We start from the raw sequence: 24505 nt of genomic DNA on the forward strand, positions 1-24505 counted from the left end.
ATGCCTTGGCAATTTTGTTATACAGGAAATAAAGGAACATGCTTTTTGTTATAAACAGTGTATATATTTTAATTTTATATAGAATTTGATTTTAAGAGAAAATGTTGTATAATTAGATATGTATTATAACATGATATTTGGCAGAATTGTGAGATGCAGGGTTAAGCTGCAAATTCAGGGGATAGGCAATGTAAACACAAAGTATGATATTAACTGTGTGATTGGACAGTTAAAAACATGTTTGATTAGTTTTTGTACGAAGAATTCACTAAGTTAAATGAAAAAGAATGAAAAGAAAATTTAAAAATTTAGAAAAAATAATGGGAAAGTTTTTTCTTTTTATAGAGTGACATAGCATACTAGTAATACACTTCGGTGAAGTAAAATGATACTAGGATAATTGTAAATTTATTTAAATGCAATTTAGAGCTTTAGACTGAGTTGACTCATCACAGTGAGAATTTACAGTGTCGTGTTATCATGAAGTGTTGTCTTAATATTAAATTCCTATCAGTAATCAGTTACATGTTAACTTAAAACACTAAGAATTTATTATATTTAATGGGTCGTCTATAAAGTTTTGGCTAACCTAATATCAAATTACTCATGATGTTTGTTTGTCTAACTATTAGGCCAGATTTAAGAAGTTTCTAAAAGATTCTCTACTCAACTTGGTCAGGCACGTGTCTCAATACTTACTAAGCTGCCATGTACTTGCTCTTACAGTAGCTGAGCAGAGTTCTAAAAAAGTATTGAAACATGTGAAAATTTTTTCTCTAAAAAACTCTTTAATAGCTAATTTCATAAGACATGTCATGAGTGTAGTTGTGGTAAAAAGAGATAAGACTATTGTCGCAGTGGTTATACGCTTAAGACCTTTGGGAAAATGAGGCATGAGGACTGAGTTCAAAGTGTGGCAAAAAGATGAAGTGAGTGCCGTGCCAGTGTGGAAACTTAGAGATGCCATGTCCCATGGTAAAACAGGTCTGTGGGTGTTTCTCTGTGGCAGAATTTTTACATGTGATGCACAAGGCAATGGCTCAATCTGCAGGAATCATGAAGAAGTAATAAAAGTAAGAAATAAAAGAGAGAGTATAGAATATCCCTATTAATCAAAACATCAAAAACATATGCCCAAGTGTATGGGACAGGCAAATATGAAGAAATGGATACAACAGAAGAAATATGATTATTTATAAACATTTGAGTACTATTATCAAATTTGTATTTAACTGTACATTTACTTGATGCAACATAAGTCTAGTAAATAATCCTTCCCATTAAGAAAAGGACCTCTAGCCAATTAATCATGTATATAAAACTCTCAGGGCACAGTAAGCTTGCATAAAGGGCACAAATACTTATTTGATGAGAGCCATGTGATAAATTAGTTTTGTAACTATGCATTAAGTATTAAGATAAGAACATAATTTGTGTATTTTTATTTATATATTCACTTTACATCCAGATTATAGTTCCCTCCCTCCTCTCCTCCCAGTCCCATCCTGTTCTCCAGCTTCTCTATCCCCCTCTCCCAGGAAAAAGGAAGTCATCCCACCAACACATCCCAGAACATCAGTTGCTTCAGGACTGAGATTATCCTCATCCAATGAGATCAGACAATGCAGCTGTTAGCAAGTGAAGGAAATCAGGCATCAGAGTCTATGTCATAGACAGTACCCAGTCAACTTACTAGGGGAGCCACATGAAGATCAAACTGCCTATCAGTTACATATGTGTAGGGGGCCTTGGTTCAGGCCATGTCTTCTTTTTCGGTTGGTGCTTCATTTCTGTAAGTATCCATGGACCTAGGTTAATTCACTTTGTTGGTCTTCTGGTGGCAATCTTGTCCCCTCCACGTCCTTCTATCCTTCCCCCTCACTCTCCAGCACGACTCCCCAGTGCCCCATCTAATTTGATCAGCTCATGGGTGGGGTCTCTCAGAGGGTGGTTATGCTAGGTTTCTGTCTGTAAACCTAGCAGAATATCATTATGGTGTCAGGGGTTGGCTCTTTCCCATGGGGTGGGTCTCAGGTTGGGCCAGGAATTAGACTCTGCTCTATCTTTACTTCTTCATATCTTGAAGGCAGGGTAAATTTTGGGTCAAAGGTTTATAGGAAGATTGGTGTTCCCATTGTGCCACTGATAAATCATTCATGGCTTGGAGGTGGCCTCCTCAGTTTCCATCCATATCCCCTGATGCTAGGAAGCTCAGCTAGAGTCATCCCCATATCCTCCCTATAGCCTACTCTGTAGCAGGTCTTCAGTTTGACTCAGCAATGCCCTTGCCCTTGATTTCCCTTTTCTTTCCAAACTCTATCCCTTCCCCTCCCAAATCTAGCCACATCTGATCTCTCCCTCCCAAAACGTCTCCTGCACAATTCCCTCTCTACATGCACTACCACCGTCTAGTCTATTCCCTCATCTGAGTGAGATCCAAGGAGGGCTTCCCTTGAGCCCTCTTTGTTACTTAGCTTCTTTGGGTCTGTGAATTGTAGTATGATTATCCTGTACTACATGTGATATTAATAAGTGAGTATATACCATGTGTGTCTTTCTGGGTATGGGTTATCTTACCCATAATGATCCTTTCTAGTTCCATCCATTTACCTGAAAATTTCATTGTTTCCTTGTGCTTAATAGCTGAGTAGTATTCCATTTGTAAATGTACCATATTTTCATTATCTGTTCTTCTATAGAGAGATATCTAGGTTGTTTTCAGTTTTTGGCTATTGTGAATAAAGCTGCTGTGAACATAGTTGAGCAAATGCCTTTGTTGTATGGTAGAGCAGCTTAGAATAGAAATAGGGGGGTTAGCCCATCTATAAACGCACTCAATAGGCCAGTTATATTTACATTTTTCTTTATATGTATATGCAACAGCAATTACAGTGGAGGTTAGGTGTGAGTTGAATAGGGTTTGCGGTGAAGATAGGGGAAGTGATATAGTTATATTTTAATTTAAAAAATTACTGCCTTTAAATAATCAGAGATTCAATAGGCTTTTGAATAGCAGGAAGAGTCTTCTGTTATTCTAAAGGAGGATAAGTAGATGTTATAAGCTATTAGAGGTTTCATCACAAAACATCCCTAATTTATACTGATGTATCAATTTCTAATAGAGCATGCCTTATCTCATTCAGATGAATTCGTGGCTCTCTATTAAGAGTGTCCTAAACACTTTGCATGTAGGAATTTGATTTACGTAGCCTTTAAATTATTTTCCATCACTGAGGTTTAAATATATTTTCCTGTTGTAGTTTATGATTAGATGACCATTTCTAGAGTGAGAAATTGGATTCTGTTTTGTTTTGAAATTAAAAACCATTAAGAAAATATGCCAGGAAGAAAGAGTTCAAGGATGTTAATAACAGTTAATATCTTTCCCCTACCTTTATCAGAGAAGCTCAATTATGTAACTGTGGTTCCAAGGGATCCAAGTCCTTTATTTATTGGAAAGTATTGTTTGATTTAGCACTTAGTTGGGATGGGAAAATGGAATTGGGCTCAAGTATAAAAGCAAATAAATTCTGATAATAGGACTTGCAAGGTAACACTAAGAGCTGTGTGTGTTAAACAGGGCTAAATATCTAGTGTGCGTGAGTATCAATAGTTATTGATGATTTCAGTGAGATTCAGAGCTAATTAGATAGTTGCTCATAATTAATCAGTGATTCATCAAGTTTACTTCTTAGCAAATTTCCTGTAGTGTATAAAGCATTTTAATAAAATGTGATTCACATTAAATTTGAATGATATGAAATATGTAAAATAAAATGCAATTAATTTTAAAATCAAATAAATACATTCTGTACACACACACACACAACCACAAACACACACACACACACACACATGCACACACACAAATTTATATACACTTTCCCTAGTCCTGTATTTAAATACTTTGAGCCAATCTGTAATCTCCCTCTTTCATCTATTTCCACTCCATTGATACCTGTTTTTGTTTCTTTACTTCCTAAATTGCCTATTGCACATCTTAATCTCTCATTCTCGTCATTGAAGTGAAAGTCCTTTTTTAGATCGTGGATAGATCTTGAACAACAGTTTTAAGCCCAAAGTTTTTTTGACTCCTCACTTGATTTATGTAAAGTTTTCATTCATGGTCAAGCATTTTCTTCAATTTCAAATTCTGCACTCTCAATTTTTGCAGTTTCAGACCTCTGTTATTGAAGACCATCTGTTGAAGTTACTATAATTTTGGAACTTGGCTCATGTGACTCTTTCTGGAAATGTAGTAGGTTGCTTTGTAAATACCACCATAAATGTACAGCCCAGCATCAACATGAGTATCTAATTTCCTGTCTAATAATTTTGTCTCTCAGTGGATGCTTTTCTTCTTCCTTTCTTTCTTCTCTCTGAAATGGTTAATGCATAGCTAGCTATTTAAACACATACACACATACTCAGGGGGGGGGGTGTGCGGGGAGTCTGGATAGCATGATTGACTTTTTAATCTATCTTCCATTTGTAAAGACTGAATAGCTTTTATTTGCATCATCTTACCATAAGAAATCCTCATTGTCTACACCATACAGAATAGGAAAATACTGATGTTGAAAATGCTATGCATTTTACTCTCTCTATACATACTATGTGTTTATGAGTAGAAAAAAAAAAGCTTTCAAGTATTCAAGATCAGACTGTTGTAAGACTGGAGTGGTGCTGGAGTTTTCATAGACAGGCAAGAAGTACTTAAATTCAGCCTTGAAAACAAATAAAGTAAATACTTATAAAGAATAAGAAAAAGTGAACTCACAGGTTGAACATCATGAACAGGAATAGAGTCTTAATAGGGCAACATTGTTCACAGGTAAATAAGGTGAAACTAGTTTTAATGAGCATTAATTTGCAAGATAATTGTATATCTTTTCAATTATATTTTGTTTTTGAACTTATAACTGCATTATTTTTTCTCTCCTTTTCCTCCTTCTGAATCTTCTCATACATCCTTCCTTGCTCTCTTACAAATCTATGTCCTCTTTTTCCATGAGAAGTTGCTACATTAGTTTATGTGTCTGTATATACACATATACTTCAAAATATAATTTGCTCATGCTAGTTGTGTGTATGTTTCCATGGATGACCATTTGGAAAATCAACTGCTGTGTTTGTTGGTGGGACAGACTAGTTATCTCACTGTCAGCACTCCTTGCTCATTGCAGATCCTTGAATATGTGCAATAAGAGTCCAGGAAAACATCTGAATAAAAAGGTCCTTAATTGAAAATAATGGTTTTGGACAATCAAGGGAATTTAGTAATTAGCAGTTAAGAAGGTATAAATGTTTATGATTGAGATGTATTTAATCTTTTGATATAAAAGGCAATATGTAATGGGCTCTGAATTCAGTATTTTTTTCTTAATAACCTTATTCATTAAAGATGGGCAATACTATGCTTGTTTTCTAGATAAATAATGGAATCTGTTAATGCCTGGCTGCTGCTGTGAAGAGGTCCAGGGTGGGGTCTCTGGGGTTGTTTGCAGATGCCCTTCCAGTTTGCTTCATGTCTTGGGTCGACAGAGCTGATGGCTCAGGCAACCAATCAGGATTGAAACAGCATGGAGGGAAGGGAGAGCCCAGGGTTACTCTTTTAGGGACTGGCTGTAGGAAAACTTAAACTAACCACTATTTTTCTATGTCTGAGGTTGTAAGACTTTAGCCAGAAACTGCACTTTGGTTGTAAAAGGAGGCTCTTTGATCTTTAGATAGACCTCTTTGTGGAGATCTCCAGTAAGCTAATGTAAACTTATGTTTGCCAGCTGGAGAAGGCTGGTGTTGAAGCTTTGAGTTTGGTAACTTATTTGCAAATCTACAGGAATAAAAGAAATAAGAGAGAGAGATAGAAAATAAACCACACACACACACACACACACACTCAAGAAAAAAGGTAGATGAAGTTAGACAACTTTAACTGGAGTTAAGCTTTTCAATTTCAGCACATACATTCAAAAAAAAAATGGTGGATAAAGTCAGGCATCTCAACTCCAACTGAAGTTAAGCTTCCCAATTTTAATGCTGTTTATTGTTGGTCACTGTACTTATACTTCTGAGAAAAGGGAATAACCTCATTCTAAAATATAACAGGTTACATGTTTTAAAGGTAAACATTGCTGATCTAGGTATCCATTACATAAATTCACAGTGAGTTCAGAATGATAAAGGTCTAAATGTTAATAGGGTCGGAAACTTATAAGAATGTAAGACTTATCAATTAGGACTGACCCGACTATATATTTTCCACCTATCTCTTAGTACATAAAGAGTTCAGGACAATAATTTTATCTATCTTTCATTGTAAAAAACAGAGTAAACTCAGACATATCTAGGTAGCTCCATTTCAACTTGGGTTCATGGACAGTTTAAATCAACTTGCCTAAATTTATGGTGAAATACCAGGATTTGTGGTACCATCTGGAGTGGAGGCTTATCTGAAGCCACAAATCTGCAACAAGGCTATCCTTAGTGAGGCATCTGGTGGTCCAAAAAGGTGTTTACTGCAGCCATAAACTCTCTAAGATTATTTTAGAAGATCTAAAACAATATAAATTATTAAACTGGTGGGAAAGACCGTAAGCTTTGTTACAGGTGAAAGCAGTCTTGGCGGGCTTTACCCTTGGGCACCCCATGGATACCTTGTGATAGACTGAGTGGAGCCATCCTGGGCCTAGAATTCAGGAAACAGACCTGGGGACTCCACCTGGACTATTGTTTTTCTAATCGACCCTCAATGGGAGAAGAAGACTGCCCTTCGCACATGACTCAGGCAGGCAGAGAGGAGACAGCAGCAGCAGGGTCAGACCAGGCTTGAGCACACATGGATCAGCGAATAGGCTGGACCACCAGGCAGGCCAGAGACACCTAAGGACCCGTCCTGTGGAACGGATACCGGAAAGTTCACTCTTTTTTCCCTTTAACCTTTTTTCCCTCTTCTGTAAGCTAGTTGGGTTGTATAATAAAGTTTAATTGTTAAGAAACAGAGCTTACATAAACTATTTGAATCAAGTTAGAAATTCCAAAGTCAAGGATTAATTTATCTGAGTGACATTGTCAAACAAGGTCTTGTAGGAAGTTTGCTAAATCAAGATGATCAATACCCAAAAAGTAACAGTTCACACCTATTGTTTTTTTTTAAATTATATGTATTAGTATTATCAGTCTGCCTGGCTAGCAATCAATTAAGAGACTGATACTTGTCTTATTTTAAAATAGCCTTAGTTAACCTGGGGCAGGGCAGACATTAATGGTCTAAACTACTTCTCCTAGTAGGGCAAGTATGTGATAACTGCCACAATCTCATGCCATCTGCTCTTAATAACTTCTATCAGGCTACCTCCCATCCATAATCCCAAATACTTGCTACTGTTCTTCATCTGGGCCAAAGCTCCATCCATGCCTGCTATGCATTTCTCTTCTATCTAACCCATGGTGGCCTTCTTCTTTCTCCGGTCTGGACCCTCTCCTAGTCTTCTTTCTCCTTCCTCTTCTTCTTCTCAGAATTCCTCTCCCTCTCCCTAAGCCATAGAATCTTAGCTACCCCTCTATCTTCTGCTCTGCCCAGGTGGGTTGGCTTTTTATTAATTAGCATCAAAAGACATCAGACCATCCCCCAACACACACCAATTCAAGGACTTTTTGTTGTTGTTGTTGTTTTTGTTTGTTTGTTTTTTAAGCCAGGGTTTCTCTGTGTAACTGTGGCTGTTCTGGACTTGATTTGTAGACCAGGATGGCCTTTAATATAGTATTGCCTGAACTGGACTCACTTTGTAGACCAAGCTGGCCTGAGACTCACAGGGAGACTCACAGCTGCCTCTACCTCCCTGGGTGCTGGGATTAAAGGTATGTGCTTATAATGCACATTGTACAGGATCCCTTTTTGTTCACCTAGTTCGGGTTACTACCCTAGCTCAGCCCTTTAAGTTAGGTGCACTCTTTTTTTCTTTCTTTTCTTTTCTTTCTTTCTTTTCTTTTTTCTTTTTTTATTTTTGGTTTTTTGAGACAGGGTTTCCTCTGTGTAGCCTTGGCTGTCCTGGCCTCACTTTGTAGACCAAGCTGGCCTCAAACTCACAGCCATCAAAGTAAGAGAAATATAGGAGATGGGGAAAGACAAGGATCCAGAGGGTCCTAGAAACCTACAAGAAGAACATCTTGACTGGTAGATGGGGGCCCAGGGAGGTCTGCTCAAACTATTGCACTAACCAAGGACAATACAAGTAGTAAACATCAAGCCCCTCCTCTAATCTACCTAGTGGACAGGACATTCTCCACAGTTATGTAGAGAGTGGGGACTGACTCTGACATGAAGTCTGGTGTCACATATTTGACCACCTCCTCTTGGTGGTGAGGCCTGATGGCACTCAAAGAAAAAATAAGCAAGCTACCAAGATGAGACTTCATAGCCTATGACCATATAGTGGGGGAGGAGGTCCCCCTCGGTCATAGACCTAGGGGAGGGAAATAGGGTGAAAGCAGGAGGGAGGAAGGATTGGGTGGATACAAGTGATGGGATAGCAACTGAGTTGTAATCTGAAATAATTAATAAAATTAAAATTAAAAAAGAAAACCAAACAAACAAAAAGGCATGCACCAGCACGCCAGGCTCTAATGTCATATTTGAGAGAGATGCAGCAATATACACTTGACAGGGTAGTCAGGTTGGAAGCAATTCTGGCTTGCATCATGGCACAGACCTTGCAAAATGCTGAATCCCTTCCAGAGATCTCTCATGCCTACTGAACTTCCCCAAATCAATGGCTCCTGATAGCGTGTCAGAGGCTGCAAGCAGTTCTGGAGTTGTACTACAGTATAGACCTTGTGAATACTGGATCACCTCCCAGACAGCTCTCATGCCTAGTGAGCTCCCTTCACAGGGTGGCTCTTGCAAGGAATCCCAGAAATTTTGAATAAGTTTAAAATAGAAATAAACTTCTTAAAAGAAATACATTTTTCAAATGAGCTTTACATCAAAATGCAGATTCTTTTGTTATGTTAAATAAACTTCTGTTATGTAAACTTAATTCATCAATAAATTCATTGATCATAATACAGTTACTTCTATTCATCGAGATATGCACATTTTGTTTATCTCATATACTTAGATATATAAAATTTCTATGTGATTAGCACACTGCTAATAAATAATATCCAAAAGAGAGTTAACTAGCTGAGTTGGAAGTATTTCTATTATATTTAAGTTAGCATCTCTCAAATATTCCTTTGACATTTCACTGGGATTCATATCATGTTTATCAGACCTAGAGAGTCATAACACAAGAGTGAAAAGAAAACCTACTGATTTTATTATCTGTTTATTATCCTATACCATTTACAAAGTGCTGCAAAAATCTGTGATTTTGTTAGGAAAAAGGGCACAATCTTAAATACATGTTACAAGATCAAGGATTTAGGAGAGTGAAATTCAGGGAAGAATTTTCCCTATTCTTTTCCTTGGTTTTTCTAGGCTACAGAAGCATCTTCTCTACAAAAGCAAGATGGTTTTCTCCAAGAACTAGTTTCAGCAGTAGTAACAAAACTCACCCACAATGAGGCTTCAGCAATAAAATTGGAAATGGGGAGAGTCACCTTCAGGTGCTGTGGAACTAACATGCCAGCCTGCCAGATGCCATAGAACCTTGAAATATAGGCATAGGGAAGAATTGCAAAGCCACAAGGAGAGAATCAAACTATTGGGGAACCAGTTGGGATGAAGTGTGAGAAAAGAATCTATTTTCAATAAAATTTAAGAAAAAAAAAAAAAAAAGAAAGAAATAAAGCAATAGACAATTTAGTTTAGCCTGTAACTTCTGTGTACCCTCACTTTATAAGTCAAAAACGGCTACAGAAAGCTGTGGAATTAGCTGAGTGGCAAAGGGGAAATGGGGCACAGTGTGAGAAGAAACTTTACTCTTATGCAAATGTAAGGGAATAAATAAGAATAGTTTATTCACAATGCTGGAAACCCAAAAATCTAGAGTGAAATGGAATAGATTTGGCTTTGTCATACACTGTTTGTATTCTAACCACAGGGGACTGTGTCAAGTCCACAGTAGCACAGAATAACAATGAACCTCGACAAAAATATCAAGTGACAAATAATATATATTAAAGTATAAAAAAGTAATTGTAAGCCTGCACAAAGTAGAGGCAGATGGGATTGGAGAAATCTCGGCAGATGCAGGGACAGGTATCTGATGTGAACCCCCTTGTGCTGCGCCGTCCTTAGCTCTGGTTTCTGTTTGGAACTGAGTTATAGTAGGTGTCACAGAACTGGTTTGTATTGAACATGCCCTTTCACAATAGGTTTTCACAAAATTTCCTTCTGACAAATGTGATGTTTAATCCATATGCCCACTGTTTTGTGTGCTCAAAATGCCGTTTCCTTTAAATTTTATCTCTTCTACAAAGATTTCTTAATTAAGTGACAATTTGGAGTTAAAACAATGTTTAAGCTTTGGCAACTTCTTTTCCATTTGAGAATTGAAGTTTATACAATTGTGTCCTCTACTCTCCTATTGGATTTCCTGTCTTCTCTGTTTTCTGTCACAACTGGGTTCTTGCTGCTTGCCGTGAGCCTTGTAATGGAAAGAAACACAAGCAGCAGGGATGGTATCCACTGACTCTCTTAGATTATAGTATAGTGTTATGACTTATATGTGAGTATATTTTTATAGCAGTGATATCTACTTGCCTCTAAGCAGAAAAATATTGTTGGGAAAGCATTTACATAATATTTAAATTTTTGACAATCTAACACTTAGTGCACTGTCATCATAGTTAATCACTTATTCCTGCATTCTTCTCATGACCTCCTTCTTCTTCAAACCACCAGTCTTCCTCTCTCTCTCTCTCTCTCTCTCTCTCTCTCTCTCTCTCTCTCTCTCTTTCATAGGTTTTCTGCATGTGGCTACAACTGTTAGGCATTAATGATTACAACAGTATTGTCATATCCAGAAGAAAGGATTTTATAACATTCACACTCATCTTCCAACTCGTAAAGCCTTCCTAATTCCTCTTCTTTGATGTTCCCTGGGCCTCATGGTGTGTAATGTAGATCATGCTCTGTTGGGGACTGAGCACTCAGTTCTCACTTATTTTTTGCACTTTGACAGGATGAGGTTATCTTCTTTGACCATGGTGACTGTTGAAAGAGGCTTTCTGGATCAGCTGTCAATGAGTAAAAACATAAATATTTAGAAGGCCGTTTAACTACACATCTGCTTAGCAAAATACCAGCTATGTACTGTTGAGCAGTACTTTTTCTACTCTTTTTAAACATTTTTATTTATTTAATCACTTGACAGCATGATTCTAGCCCCCTCCCATCTCTCTTCCCAATCCAACCCCCATGTCCCCTCTTTCCCATTCCCTTATATCCTTCTCAGAGAAAGGGAAGTCCCTAAGGTGTACCACCCCACCCTGGTACCTCAAGCATGTCTTCTCCCAGGTCTCACTATCTCAAGCTTGTGCAAGATACACAGCTCACATTGGCTTCAAAGTCATGTGGATTCACTTCCCTCTGTCCCTTGCGTGATGGGTTTATTAACATTCACCACCATGCCCAGATTTTATATAATATATATATATATATGTATATATATATATATAATATATATTCTGTTCTCTGGTAAAATCAGAGAACAAAAAATTAATAAAGTCATGAAAACATTTTGAAAGCTTTATTACAGGAAACCTTAACTTACAGAGTATACTAGGATTTTTGATTACCAGAAAAATGTCCAGTCTGACTTTAGAACTAACACATAAATTAATGGTAACTCATTTAATCTCTTCTTTATGTAAAATAAACAATTGTACATCATAGCTTTCAAAACATATTCATGTTTCCGTGACAAGAAGAAAAACTAGCCATGCGGGAAAAGATTGTACATCCCCTTTTGTTCTATTTTTAGGAAGATAAGAAAATGGGTTTGAGAAGAACTTTGGGTGTTTTATCAAAGAAGAATGTAAGAGTTCAGCTTTGACAATCCCATTACACCTACAAAAATCAAACAAACAAACAAACAAAAAAAATCCAGACAAGTTCTGGCCTTGTGACTTTAACCATTACTCATCATCAAAACACTGTGAAAAATTATTTCAAGATCAAAGCAAAACACAGCAACTTCAAAGACAAATGGAGAATTTGGTACTGGAAAGTGGGATCCTCACATACTAGCCATCATTAGAAGTATGTAGGAACCAGGTAAACAAGGCCTAGGTCTTAAACAGACCCAAGAACATGTGGCAGCCCGTTGAGCCCTAAGTAGTTCTTATAACTTTGAGTTGCTTATAAATCACTTTTTGTTTCAACAATTAGAAGAAATGGAGCATATTTGTGAGTGGAGCAAGCTGTCTATTCACCTTGATGGAAGAATAAGATGACCATGTGTTTAGTATTGAACCTTGGGATTATATAAGGGTCAAGGAGTGCTATAGGTAATTGTATTCTTAAATAGCATGGCTGTGATATATCTGGGGCAAGTGGGAAAGTATGGCTTGGCAATACACGGCATAGTGTTTCTCAATTAAAGTGAAGAACTGTTCCCTTGGCACTACATGCACATTTCTTTCCCTTCTTTCTTAAACCTGTTCATCATCTGCTCATTCACCTACTGCATAGCCCTTAACTAATGCTACTAAGTATGAATGTGAGTTGTTAGATGGCTTTATGTATAAAAATACTTCATATCAATATCAAGCTACACAACACATTCAAAACAGCACTGACAAAAACAGAAAAAAAAATACTTTCTAGATATTAACACTGGCTGTGTCAAAATTTCTTTGATGATACAAATTATCTCATTTTATTATTCATTTAATAATCTTTTTCTAATGACAACATTGCACTTGTCAAATTTGTAAGTCTAATTATAAGCATCAAAGGGAACAATAATAAACAACTGTAAAAATGGTTAGAATAATACCTATTTTCAATATAACAGTTTTTCAACATCAGCAAAACATTGAAATCTAGAAATCTACAAAAATAAAGTTCGAACTTTAAACATTTAAACATGGCTTCTATTTGGGCTTTGTTATATTTTTTCTTCATCTTTCTAAATGACTTTGAATTTTATAATTCATCTATCTTTTTATTTTTCTGTACCAGAATGTGTCATTTTATCCAGGCAGAAATAACGTCTATGTTTTTATATGATCTGTATAATTATAGTTCAACGGAAGAATTAGGAAATGATCTCATATCCTAATTCAATTAATCATAACCCCATTCTTGTCTATTTAAGGTAACTCAGATTTTATTTATATTAAATTATATATTTAATACATATAGGTTTCTAATTCATGAAACTTAAAAATTATTTACCCAATGTAGGATGACCAAGCAAAATCATATATCAAAAAAAAAAAAGGAAACACTTATCTTTGAAGGGATATTAAGTAAGATTTCCTAGCAGGTTTGCTTTATAAGTAACTTGAATTATTTAGTTACTGTGCATTGTAGTGTAATTGACTGTGTTAGATTCATGATAAATATGTGACTTTCATGGCCTACAGTTTTAAGGTCTTGATTGGCTTGCCAAAAAAAAAAAAAAGAATGGATAGAGTATAAAGGTATAGTTAAAATGAACAAGTTAACTAAAGAGAAGTGACAATATTACTTGAGTATAAAATACACAGCACATTTCAACCAAGTTCAACATTTTAAAAAGACAAATGGTTTATATCACCTAAAATGTATACTCTTAAAGTCACTGTGATGTTACTTTCTGTTCATTCATAAGAAAATATATTACTATTATTGCAGTACTTGAATTTAAACATGTTCTGCCATCTTTTTAAAAAATATATTTTATTAATTTATTCATATTACAACTCAATTGTTATCCCATCCCTTGTATCCTCCTATTCCTCCCTCTCTCCCATTTTCCCCTTACCTCCCTCCCCTGTGACTGGGGGAACATCCTGCCCTGTATATGCTCATAGAATATCAAGTCTATTCTTCTTTGTAGCCTGCTATCCTTTCTCTGTGTGCACCAGGCCTCCCTATCCAGGGGAAATGGTCAAATGTGGGGCACCAGAGTTCATGTGAAAGTCAGTCCCCACTCTCCACTCAACTATGGAGAATCTCCTGTCCTTTGGCTAGATCTGGGTAAGGGTTTGAAGTTTACTGCACGTATTGTCCTTGGCTGGTGCCATAATTTGAGCAGGACCTCTGGGCCCACATCAGCCTGTCATTATGTTCTACTTGTAGGTTTCTAGGACCCTCTGGATCCTTCTATTTTCTCATTCTCCCTCTTTTCTCCCCTAGAGTCCCAGTAGGAAGTCTTCCCCTCTGTCCCACTTTCTTGGTAAGTGAAGACTTTCATGGGACATATTCCTTGGGCAAGTCTCCAAATATAAGTGAGTATATACCATTTGACTCTTTCTGCTTCTGTGTTAATTCACTCTGCCATCATTTTACTTAGAAGAGGTTTCTATATTGTATCAGATCCTGGAGACAGTCATATCTCAGCATAAAGATAGAAATGTATGGTTTTCTTGTTGTCTGTTTGTGTGATATTGGAGATTGAATCAAGGGCCTCCATTTACTAGGCTTGTACCCATACACTGACTTATCAACATTTCTTACCTCAGTGTTTCTCTTTTATTCTCAACTTATCCTGTCCATATCTTCATCTCAGAGGATGTATAGAAACCAGAAGAAAAGAAGAGGTGAACCTATTTCTAGATAATTGAACATATGAACATTTGAGGTTTTCCCTCATGCTTAATTGTTCAGGTCTTAGGTCTAGATAGATGTTCTAAGTTCATAATGACAATATGTGATGGAGATTGATTTACATTCATAAATTTAGATGCACCAAGATAGGAAAGATGTATTCTTCAAGGCTGTCAAATACAAATAGACAAAACACTAAGAATTTAACATTTATATAATTCCTGATTATATTATGGTTCTTCTTGCCATAGGTAATCTATTGTATGTATATATTTATATATGTACAAAAATAAAATAATTTAAAATTTTCCCCCAATGTTTTGAAATTGTACTTTCTCAATTTTTTTTCTAATAGAGATTTGTTTTTTCCAAATAATGTGTTTTATGACTACCTCATATATATCTTTCACAAAAACCACATTTCATTGTGCTAGTGTAAATCTTCACATTTTACTCACCAATAGGAAACAAAGAGATGTGGAAAAAATATGGAGTACACGGAGGCATAAAAATCATGTTGAAGGTAAAGGGGCATTGAACAGTAATGTTTGACCATATCTATTAAAATTAATGAAAGCATTTAACAACATAAAATTGGCAGATATTTATAAGGAAGTATTGAATATTGTGGCTGCTTCACTTTATGTGAGAAAGTTACCAGGAAAACCAAGCATGCACTCGAGAGACCACTGTGACAAGCTGACCTTATGAAACAACCTCAGGCTCATCCTTAGCCATTACCAGGTGTCTTGGCTTCTGATGACTTAAATCTTACTGAGCAGATCAGGACCTGATTTATAAGTCTCACCTATGCTCAAATATCGCCCCTTCCTCATCTTTCTTTGATTATGAGACTTTCTCTCAGAGTTCATGGAAGAAACCATAACACAATTATTCTATTATACCTTTATTCAATGCCATATTTTCTTACCTTCTTCATCTGCCCTAAAGGTAACATTCAGTAAATCAAATCCAACTCATCAGCAGGGATAAACAATTATTCACCTATATTTGTATGAAGTTTAAATTATATCAAGTAGCAACTATTTTCAAAAATGTGGTAATCCAAAGAAGGTGAATTTATTACCTTTAAATTATAATCCTAATAGTTACAAATTAAGAGAATAATTGCAATTTCTCAAATACTTTTAAAGAATTATAAAATTCAAATAGTTTTATGTTAAGTCTCTCTAATATATGGTGAATACATATCTTTCCAAATATCCCACTGTCAGACACAACTTGCTATATACAGTATTTCCTATACATAATTTATATGCTTTTATTCAGCATTTATCAATGATTACAATTCTTTGATAAGTATGCTATGTGGTTTTCTTTATTTTGGTGGTTTTTTTTTTTTTTTAGAGGAGCTTTTTATATATCCCTGATAGCCTAGAACTCACTATGTAGACCCAGATGGCTTTGAATTTTCAGAGATCCACATACCTTTCTTCTGCAGTACTACGATTAGAAGAGTGATCCACCACACTCAGCTAGATTAGATACTTAAGGGTGAAGTGCTGTGACTTGGCCCCTGATTGTGTGAATAAATACTTTCCACACATCAAAGGGAGAGAAAGGCAGGCAGATGACTCAGGGGACATAACAGTGTCTAGGAGGCATGGCCTTCTGCCAGAAGATTGCACTTGAAGCACTCACATTCCAAACCAGAATTGAATATTTATATACCATATTCATATTGGTGTTATATTAAGACCATTTACTCAGAAGATTCTCTTAAATATGTCATTTCAGAATAGTGTATACTAAGTGATAATTTTTACATGTTAACCTTATGTGTTGCTCATATGAATAAAATATCAATTTACAGTTATTCAAGCAAAGTGATTTTTATTATACTTACAGTTTTATTATAATTACAGTTCTTCAGCCAAAGTTAATTTTTTCCTTTGAAAATATCTAATATATTTATTGGGACAAATCAATGTAGATTGAAAAGTTCAAACTTGTATTTTCTATAAATGAATTATGATCCAGGGACCATTAAGGAAGAGAGCAGAAAGATCGTAAGAGCCAAGGGAACAGAAAATTTTCTGTGATATTGTTCCTCCTAGTCCTGTCAGAAGCTATATTCATAACATCTCACCAAAATGACTGTATAAGCATGATCTGAATAAGGTCAACAAACAGTGTAGACATGCCAGAGTTGATAGGTCATGAGGCTATATCTCTACACAAAGAACTATTGGTAACTTAAAGAATGCTGAGAGTGGAAAAATATTCTTCCCTAAGAAAGAACAGACCAACTTGTCAGCATTATCAAATGGTCATCCGTGAAAGTGTATACACACAGACACATGAAAACATAGACATATTCGTGCAATAATAAAGCTGTTAAAATTAACATTTTTTTGGTGGAGAATGGGGACTGACATATAGACATAGAAATACACACACAACAACTAATAATAAAATTCATTTATACCTAATCAGATTCAATGAAATTTATATAACTTAATAATATTTCAACTGGAGAGCTGGCCCTCAACCTCACTGGCTGTAGCACCTGAGAGAGCTGGTCCTCTACCTTACCTGGGCAGGACAGTGGCAAAGGCAAAGGCACAAGTGACCTAGACCTGAGGTTATGAGGGTAGGAGAACTGCCCCTGCCCCTGCTGGATGCAGCATTGGCAGGGCAGTAATGGAGAGCTCTCCCTGGTGGTATGGGCACAGGACAGCTGGCAGGCTGACTTCCTTATAAATGACATTTTTAATGGTTAATAAAGTATATTTATGATTATTAACATTATAATTTAAGAATTTTTAAAAATACATACAAAATAATATTGCATACATCAGTATGGATTATAATTTAATGATAAACAAAAATTAACACCTTTTAAGAACACCATTCTAGTTAATAATCAGCACTAGTTTGTGAGATAGAAGAGAAAATAATTCAGCTTATCCATGAAATAATAGAAACAGTGCCAATGATATGGCTTGGGTCTGAAAATGCATATTGTAATATAATATTAATCAAATGGTAAAAAGGAAACAATTTATCAAAATAAAACATAAATATACTTTTTATAAAACTATCAGTAAATTATACACTTAATGTGAGCTGTTTTGCCTATGTAATTTTATACTTTAGAGAAGAATAAGCCAGTTTTGGGTGGTAGTTTTAGTTGGTTTGTGTTCTTTTTTGAGATAGGGTTTCAGGTAATCCAGACTAACCTTAAAGTCAGTAGGTAGAAAAATTGGTCTTAAACCTGTCTCTCAATGCCAGAAGCACAGGCTTGCATCATCGTCTCAGTTTGTTGAAAGTTGTTTGTTAGTTAAATGGAGTCTTACATAGCAAAAGGGAAGTAGAGTCAGGGGTTTAGGGAATGATACGCAGTTCTGTTTCATTCATTAATCCCATGGCATGTGTCTCAAGTTAGGGCAGTCATTGCTAACATGAGATGCTACCACTGTGTGCCTGCATATTTCCTACTGAGACTCCTAGAGATTCAGAGGGTATCACATTGTGTATCTTGGCCACAGGAGAGTCGGGGACATGAATAATCAGATATAACTTTTTTTTTTTTTTTTTTTACTTTCTATGGAACTATTTCTTGATAGTCTTTCACTTAAGAAAATCGAGTCTTTCACTTGTATAAGATTATGATTTAAAACAGCAAACTAACATTTAAAAACCTGACATCAAAAAAGACAACGCCTGTAATATACTAACAATACAATAGTTTTTGCAAAGACCATCTGCAGACTTTATCTAATAAATTTGGAGGATAGACTCACTGCACCTCCGTGGCTGGAGGCATCAAGTACTATAATGCTAAGAAAAATGCAATAACAGGCCTTTATTAGTATGTTTATTGCAACAATTTGAAGCGCTTTAACAGCAAAATGGGCCCCATTGAGATTTTAGCATTCCCTTTGCTGTTACACTGATATTAAAGGGCCATGCCTATGTACTCATAAAACTAAAACTCAGCTATGCTTCCATATTTTGAATGCAAAAATTGAATGCATAAATGTGTTTGTGATTATTAAATTTAGAATATCCATGACATGAGACTGAATACATGCCATGAGGTTTGGAAAGTTTGATTGGACATTGGTATTAGCTGAAGTCCACTTTCTCTTCGATTCAGCTCGGCCATGTTACACTTGAAATTCTACTGAAAAATCAATTCCTCTGCCCTTAAATTTCTCTAAGTTTGTAACATCCATTAGCAGCTCTCTGGAATACACAGAAATCTGCAGCAATGACCTTATAATGGATGGAGTTCATGCCTAAGGCCATTTGGCTACATCTTTGGGCATTATTTAGTTTTGTTAAGCACATGTTGACAACACCAGTGAAAAAAGCTTGCAGTACTTATTCTACAATATCTTTAATCATTCATATCAAAGATGCAAGGCCAGACTCTTATGTGGTTTTCAATTTTTTGATGACCCTTCTGGAGTTTTTCAAAGAGCACTTCTATCCTTATGTAACCTAGGAGGCTTTCCATAGTCAGGGAAGAAAACACAATGTAAATAAAAAAATAAATAGGTTCAGAGAAATGAAAGGAACCACAACGGTTTCAAGTGTGTTCAATGTGGATGTACATTTATTGCAAAGTACAGAGTCCATTGCTCCAAAGAACATGGAGGAGTATCTAAGCAAAGTAGTTAAAATGTGAAATGATTCATTCTAAATTAACATGCAGTTGCACCTAGTATTATTATAGCAGGGTTTGTTTTATACTTTGTCTTCTATGTCAGGAGTCCCTTTCATTCTTTGGAAAGCAACATTTTCCTACTAATAGCATAGGAAAGCCACTGTTAATATTTCCTTTTCATTTAGCTATTCAGCAGACTCAGACTCAAATTAACAGTACCCAATTATATCTAGACAAAGATGTCAAAGGTGAGAAACAACTGTGGTCTCCTTAGTTGCTTCACAAACTGTGCCCCTCAACCCTGTCTTTAGTGAGGAAATCCTAGATGTGAGACCTCTGCATATACACAGGGATGATTACTTGGGCAGAACTGAACAGATACCCCCCCTTGCCCCCGGTAGCTGTGTCATGCTATGGTACAAGCTAATTAAACTTAGAGACATCTCTAAAGCTCCCACAATTTTGTATTCTACAAAACTTCAGTATATTAGATTAACTTCTAGTCTCTATTTTTCCTCTTTGAAATCAAAATATAGCAAGAGGCATAATAGTGAAATAATTATGAGCAAAGGTTGTTGTGGTTGAATGACTCCAGCATCTATTTTTACCTCATGCTCAGAAACTTAGGGCATGATACTTCACTTCTCTTTACTTTAAGATTTTTTTTTGTCCCCAAGAGGGATACACATAATAGGTAGCTAATATTTACAAAGCACTGTGTACCATGTAAGTAACTTTACTAAAATGCTTTTTTTCAATAAATTAGATTTTATCTTAAATATCCATCTGCTCTTAAAATGAAAATAAAAAGCAAAATAAACCGGTAAGAAACATAAAGACCAGGACTGCCCAGAACTAATCCATTTTGTTTCAATGGAGTCTAAGTAAAGGGTCTTAATGGATCTATTAGGATTGTGGAACATGAGTGAATTAGCATTCTCTGTAGTCAATAATGTTTGAGACTGTATCTTCCTTTTCAGTAATGCATTGTACAAGTTTCTCTGACTTTGACGCTTCCTGCACTGGATGGACTCCCCTTAAGTTATCTATCTTGGGCCTTCCCAGAAGATTCATTAGGTTGTATTGAATGTGTCTGCTGTTCTCATGGGTGAGGTAGAGCTTACCAAACACAAACCACCTGTGCTTTCAGTTTAGCAGCTGTTCCATTTCTTGATTCTACTCAACATTTAGTTTATTAGTTATAACATTCTGAATGTGTTAGGACCTAATTATTTCTGAAGGTACTTCATCCACCACTCCATGTCACATCAATTGCAGCTGGCTGGAATCATATCTATTCTTAGATACAAATCCAAAGCGTGATATTCTCAGTGGAGAGCCCTTGCCTTTTGAACATGCTCCCCTTAGTAATCGATCAAAGTGCAACTGTGAGAGTGTTTAGGTCATGATTTATGATGCCCTCAAGATTTGATTAATTCTGGCCATTTTCCCCTTAGGATGGGAAAGAACAGTGTATTTGACGTGACTAAATTATATAAAGCAGAGTTACCATTTTATAAGCTAATCATTTTTAGCATGTGATAAAATAGCATTACAATGATATTTTGGTGTTTACAAGTCAATGAAGATTATGTCTACTTGGTAACATGTTAAACCAGTTCAAGATTTTCAAGAACATGTTGTCTATTTTGGTGGTGGTTATTGTTTTGCGTTGCTTTATGCATGTTCACAGGAGAATCCAGTTTCAGAAACACTCTGAGTTTTTGAGAAATGCAGAGCCAAACTACAGGCATGTTAATTCAGAATCTTTGAAGATGAAGCCTAGCAATTGATTAATTTTTAAACAAATATCATAGGGGTTTGTAATGTCTTTGCGTGTTTCAGACTCTCTGGTTCTCAGGTACTGATGATAGATTTTTTTTTTTTCAGTTTATTTCTGTATCTTCTTTGTTGCTGCTGAATAGAGCAGGTGTGACTAGTAGACTGACAGAACTGCTTATCTTCAAATGAGTGTATCAATATATCATCCTGAGAACCTGCCGGTCACACTACCACCCTGCTCTAAAACCCAAAACTACCACAAAAAACAAAAGAAACAAACAAAACCCAGACTTGCATATTTTACTTAAGAGTTTTCTCTGAAACTCCCAGATTGCCAAAGGAACAGATAGCTAACAGATTATTTTCTTGCCGTTTATACTATATCCATTACAGAAATATCAGAAAGTCAGTAACCTTTTGGCCTGGAAAGATTCTACTCAGGAGGTACACACTGCTGGTGGTAAGCGAGCCGTTGAAACAAAACAAATTGTGCTCCTCCAACATGTTATTGCTCCTCCAACAGGCATGCTATTTAGCTTATCTAATGTTGTTTTTATTATCAATATTCTTTAATTCAATTAACATTGCTGGAAGCTCACAATGTCCACCAGTGTACAAAAATCCAGGTAGCATACTAGAATGGGAAAAGTCTCATCAGTCATTTTGGGAGAATACAGTTAAGTGCTTGATTATAATGACGATGAATATTATACATTGAAAATACTAGACAGAAAGTATTTGGAAAATATCAATTATTTCCGTTTTCTTTAGAGTCTGTTTACTAGTACATGACTGACATCTCATATTCCTGTGGAATAGTTATTGTTTTACTTTTCCTTATTAAAGCTTCCATCAATAATGTCTTGGACTTTGACAATGTGTGCAAAGAGATATGATTCTGGCATATGGACTTTGATTTTCTCTTTTAGCTCTTTTAACATTTTTTCTCCTGGAAATTCATTTAAAATCATATTGAATGTTGCAAATTAGGTGGAATATAAGACCTATTTTGGTGGTCCTGTTTTGCTTTGATTTATTTAATATAAATGGTGAGATAAGTAGATAAAAAGGAGTGGGAACTGCATTCCTTCTTTTTCTTTCCACTTCTTCCTCCTCTTCTTTATCTCTTCCTCCTCTTCCTTCTTCTTCTTAGTTGACTGTTTTGGGTATGTGGTGCCCCTAACTAAATATAAATTGGAGCCAAAGAAGAGAAAGTACACCAAGCATAAATTAAATGTAAAATGTTGCAGGTGATGAGCTCATCACACATTCATATAAAGATATGTGAAACCTCTGAGAGAGTCCTAGATGTGGTGGCCAGCACTGACTCATCACCTTATGCTTGATATTCAAATGGATTATAATTGATAGATTCACTAATTTTAAAACAGTATACATTACACTTTTACCTGAAACAGGAGCTAAATCATATTGTTTTTGTTCTAATGGAGCCATTTATTTTATTGCAAATCAAAACAAGTTAATGCATTTAAGTAGGGAAATATGACAAATCATACCATGTGCTGATGTAAAAAATATCGAACTTTTTAAGTACAATCAACCTACAAAACCAAATAATGCTGAATGAGAATGGGAGGGGCTAGGCCACAGTGGTCCTGAACACCACCTGGGAAATCTATATTTCAGACAAAACCCAATGAAACATCATAGGTGACATGTGACATGGTGACATACTAAGGAATAATGCATTGCTCCTTCTAGCATTTGGGAAATAGATCAGGAGGGAACCAAAATATCATCTGAAGCTCATCCTTGAGCTCCATACCCACATTGTCCAAGTATGACTGATGGCAGACTCACTAATTATTACAGAGCTGTTTTGTGTAAAAGAAACTCAGCCTCAGATAAATTAATTAACAGGAAAAAAGTCGAGCTGGCATAAAACTCCAGATTCCTTTTAGTATTTCAGTGACTTTAATGAAGTATGGATTACCTTACCAATCTTGAAACTGCTCAGTTTTTATGTTTTAATAGTTAATTTCTATCTTTCCACATCATAAAATCCCTCTTCTACCAGAATATTTACTGAAAAAATTATAAACAGTGTCAAGGGGACAAATGTTGTTAGAAAATATACAATTTAAACTTCAGCAACTAAACCAATTGTTTTTAAATGTTTCCAGAATTCATGATAATTTACTTCAGTCACCTATAGACTGGTGGTGTCCAAAATCACATAGATATCTTGGCCATTTGCTGGATTTTACCGACTCAGCCCAGAGTCAGCCAATGTTCAATCAAACTTATCAGCATTATACGTCATGTACCATCTATTGGAAAAAACATGAATATTATCCTTAAAAACATATAAATTAAAACATCTTGAGTACTTCTTAGGTTTTAGAAATTTTTAGCTATGTCTCCAGCAGTTACAAAAAAAACTCTTATAAACTAAAAATAAAAACTATTCAATAGTTATTAAACACTGAGAGTTCACAAAACTTGATAGTAGCATACGTGGGACTTGACCCAGATAACTGGTTTAAATTGATCCTCCTGTACAGAAAATACTTATAATTTAATACTAAAAATGGTATCATTATTTATTTTTATATTTATAGTTTACAATTTATTTTGGGAGATTTGTTTTTATTTATTTGTGTACACTGTTGTAAGCAACTGGACACATACCTCTGAGTCAATGCTGCTTGTGTCCAGGTGCCTACCGAGGACTGAAGGCATTCAATCTCTTAGAACCGGACACATACCTCTGAATCAATGCTGCTTGTGTCCAGGTGCCTACCGAGGACTGAAGGCATTCGATCCCTTAGAACTGGACACATACCTCTGAGTCAATGCTGCTTGTGTCCAGGTGCCTACCGAGGACTGAAGGCATTCGATCCCTTAGAACTGGACACATACCTCTGAGTCAATGCTGCTTGTGTCCAGGTGCCTACCGAGGACTGAAGGCATTCGATCCCTTAGAACTGGACACATACCTCTGAGTCAATGCTGCTTGTGTCCAGGTGCCTACCGAGGACTGAAGGCATTCGATCCCTTAGAACTGGACACATACCTCTCAGTCAATGCTGCTTGTGTCCAGGTGCCTACTGAGGACTAAAGGCATTCGATCCCTTAGAACTGGACACATACCTCTCAGTCAATGCTGCTTGTGTCCAGGTGCCTACCGAGGACTGAAGGCATTCGATCCCTTAGAACTGGACACATACCTCTGAGTCAATGCTGCTTGTGTCCAGGTGCCTACCGAGGACTGAAGGCATTCGATCCCTTAGAACCGGAGTTGTTGGCAGTCATGAGCCACCTCGTGTGAGTGTTGAAACAAAACTCTCATCCTCAGAAAGAGCAACAAGCACGCTTAACTGCCAAACCAGCTTCTCAGTCCCCACTACCCTCACTGAAAA

Source organism: Acomys russatus, chromosome 18, assembly GCF_903995435.1.
Source record: "Acomys russatus chromosome 18, mAcoRus1.1, whole genome shotgun sequence".
NCBI lineage: Eukaryota > Metazoa > Chordata > Mammalia > Rodentia > Muridae > Acomys > Acomys russatus.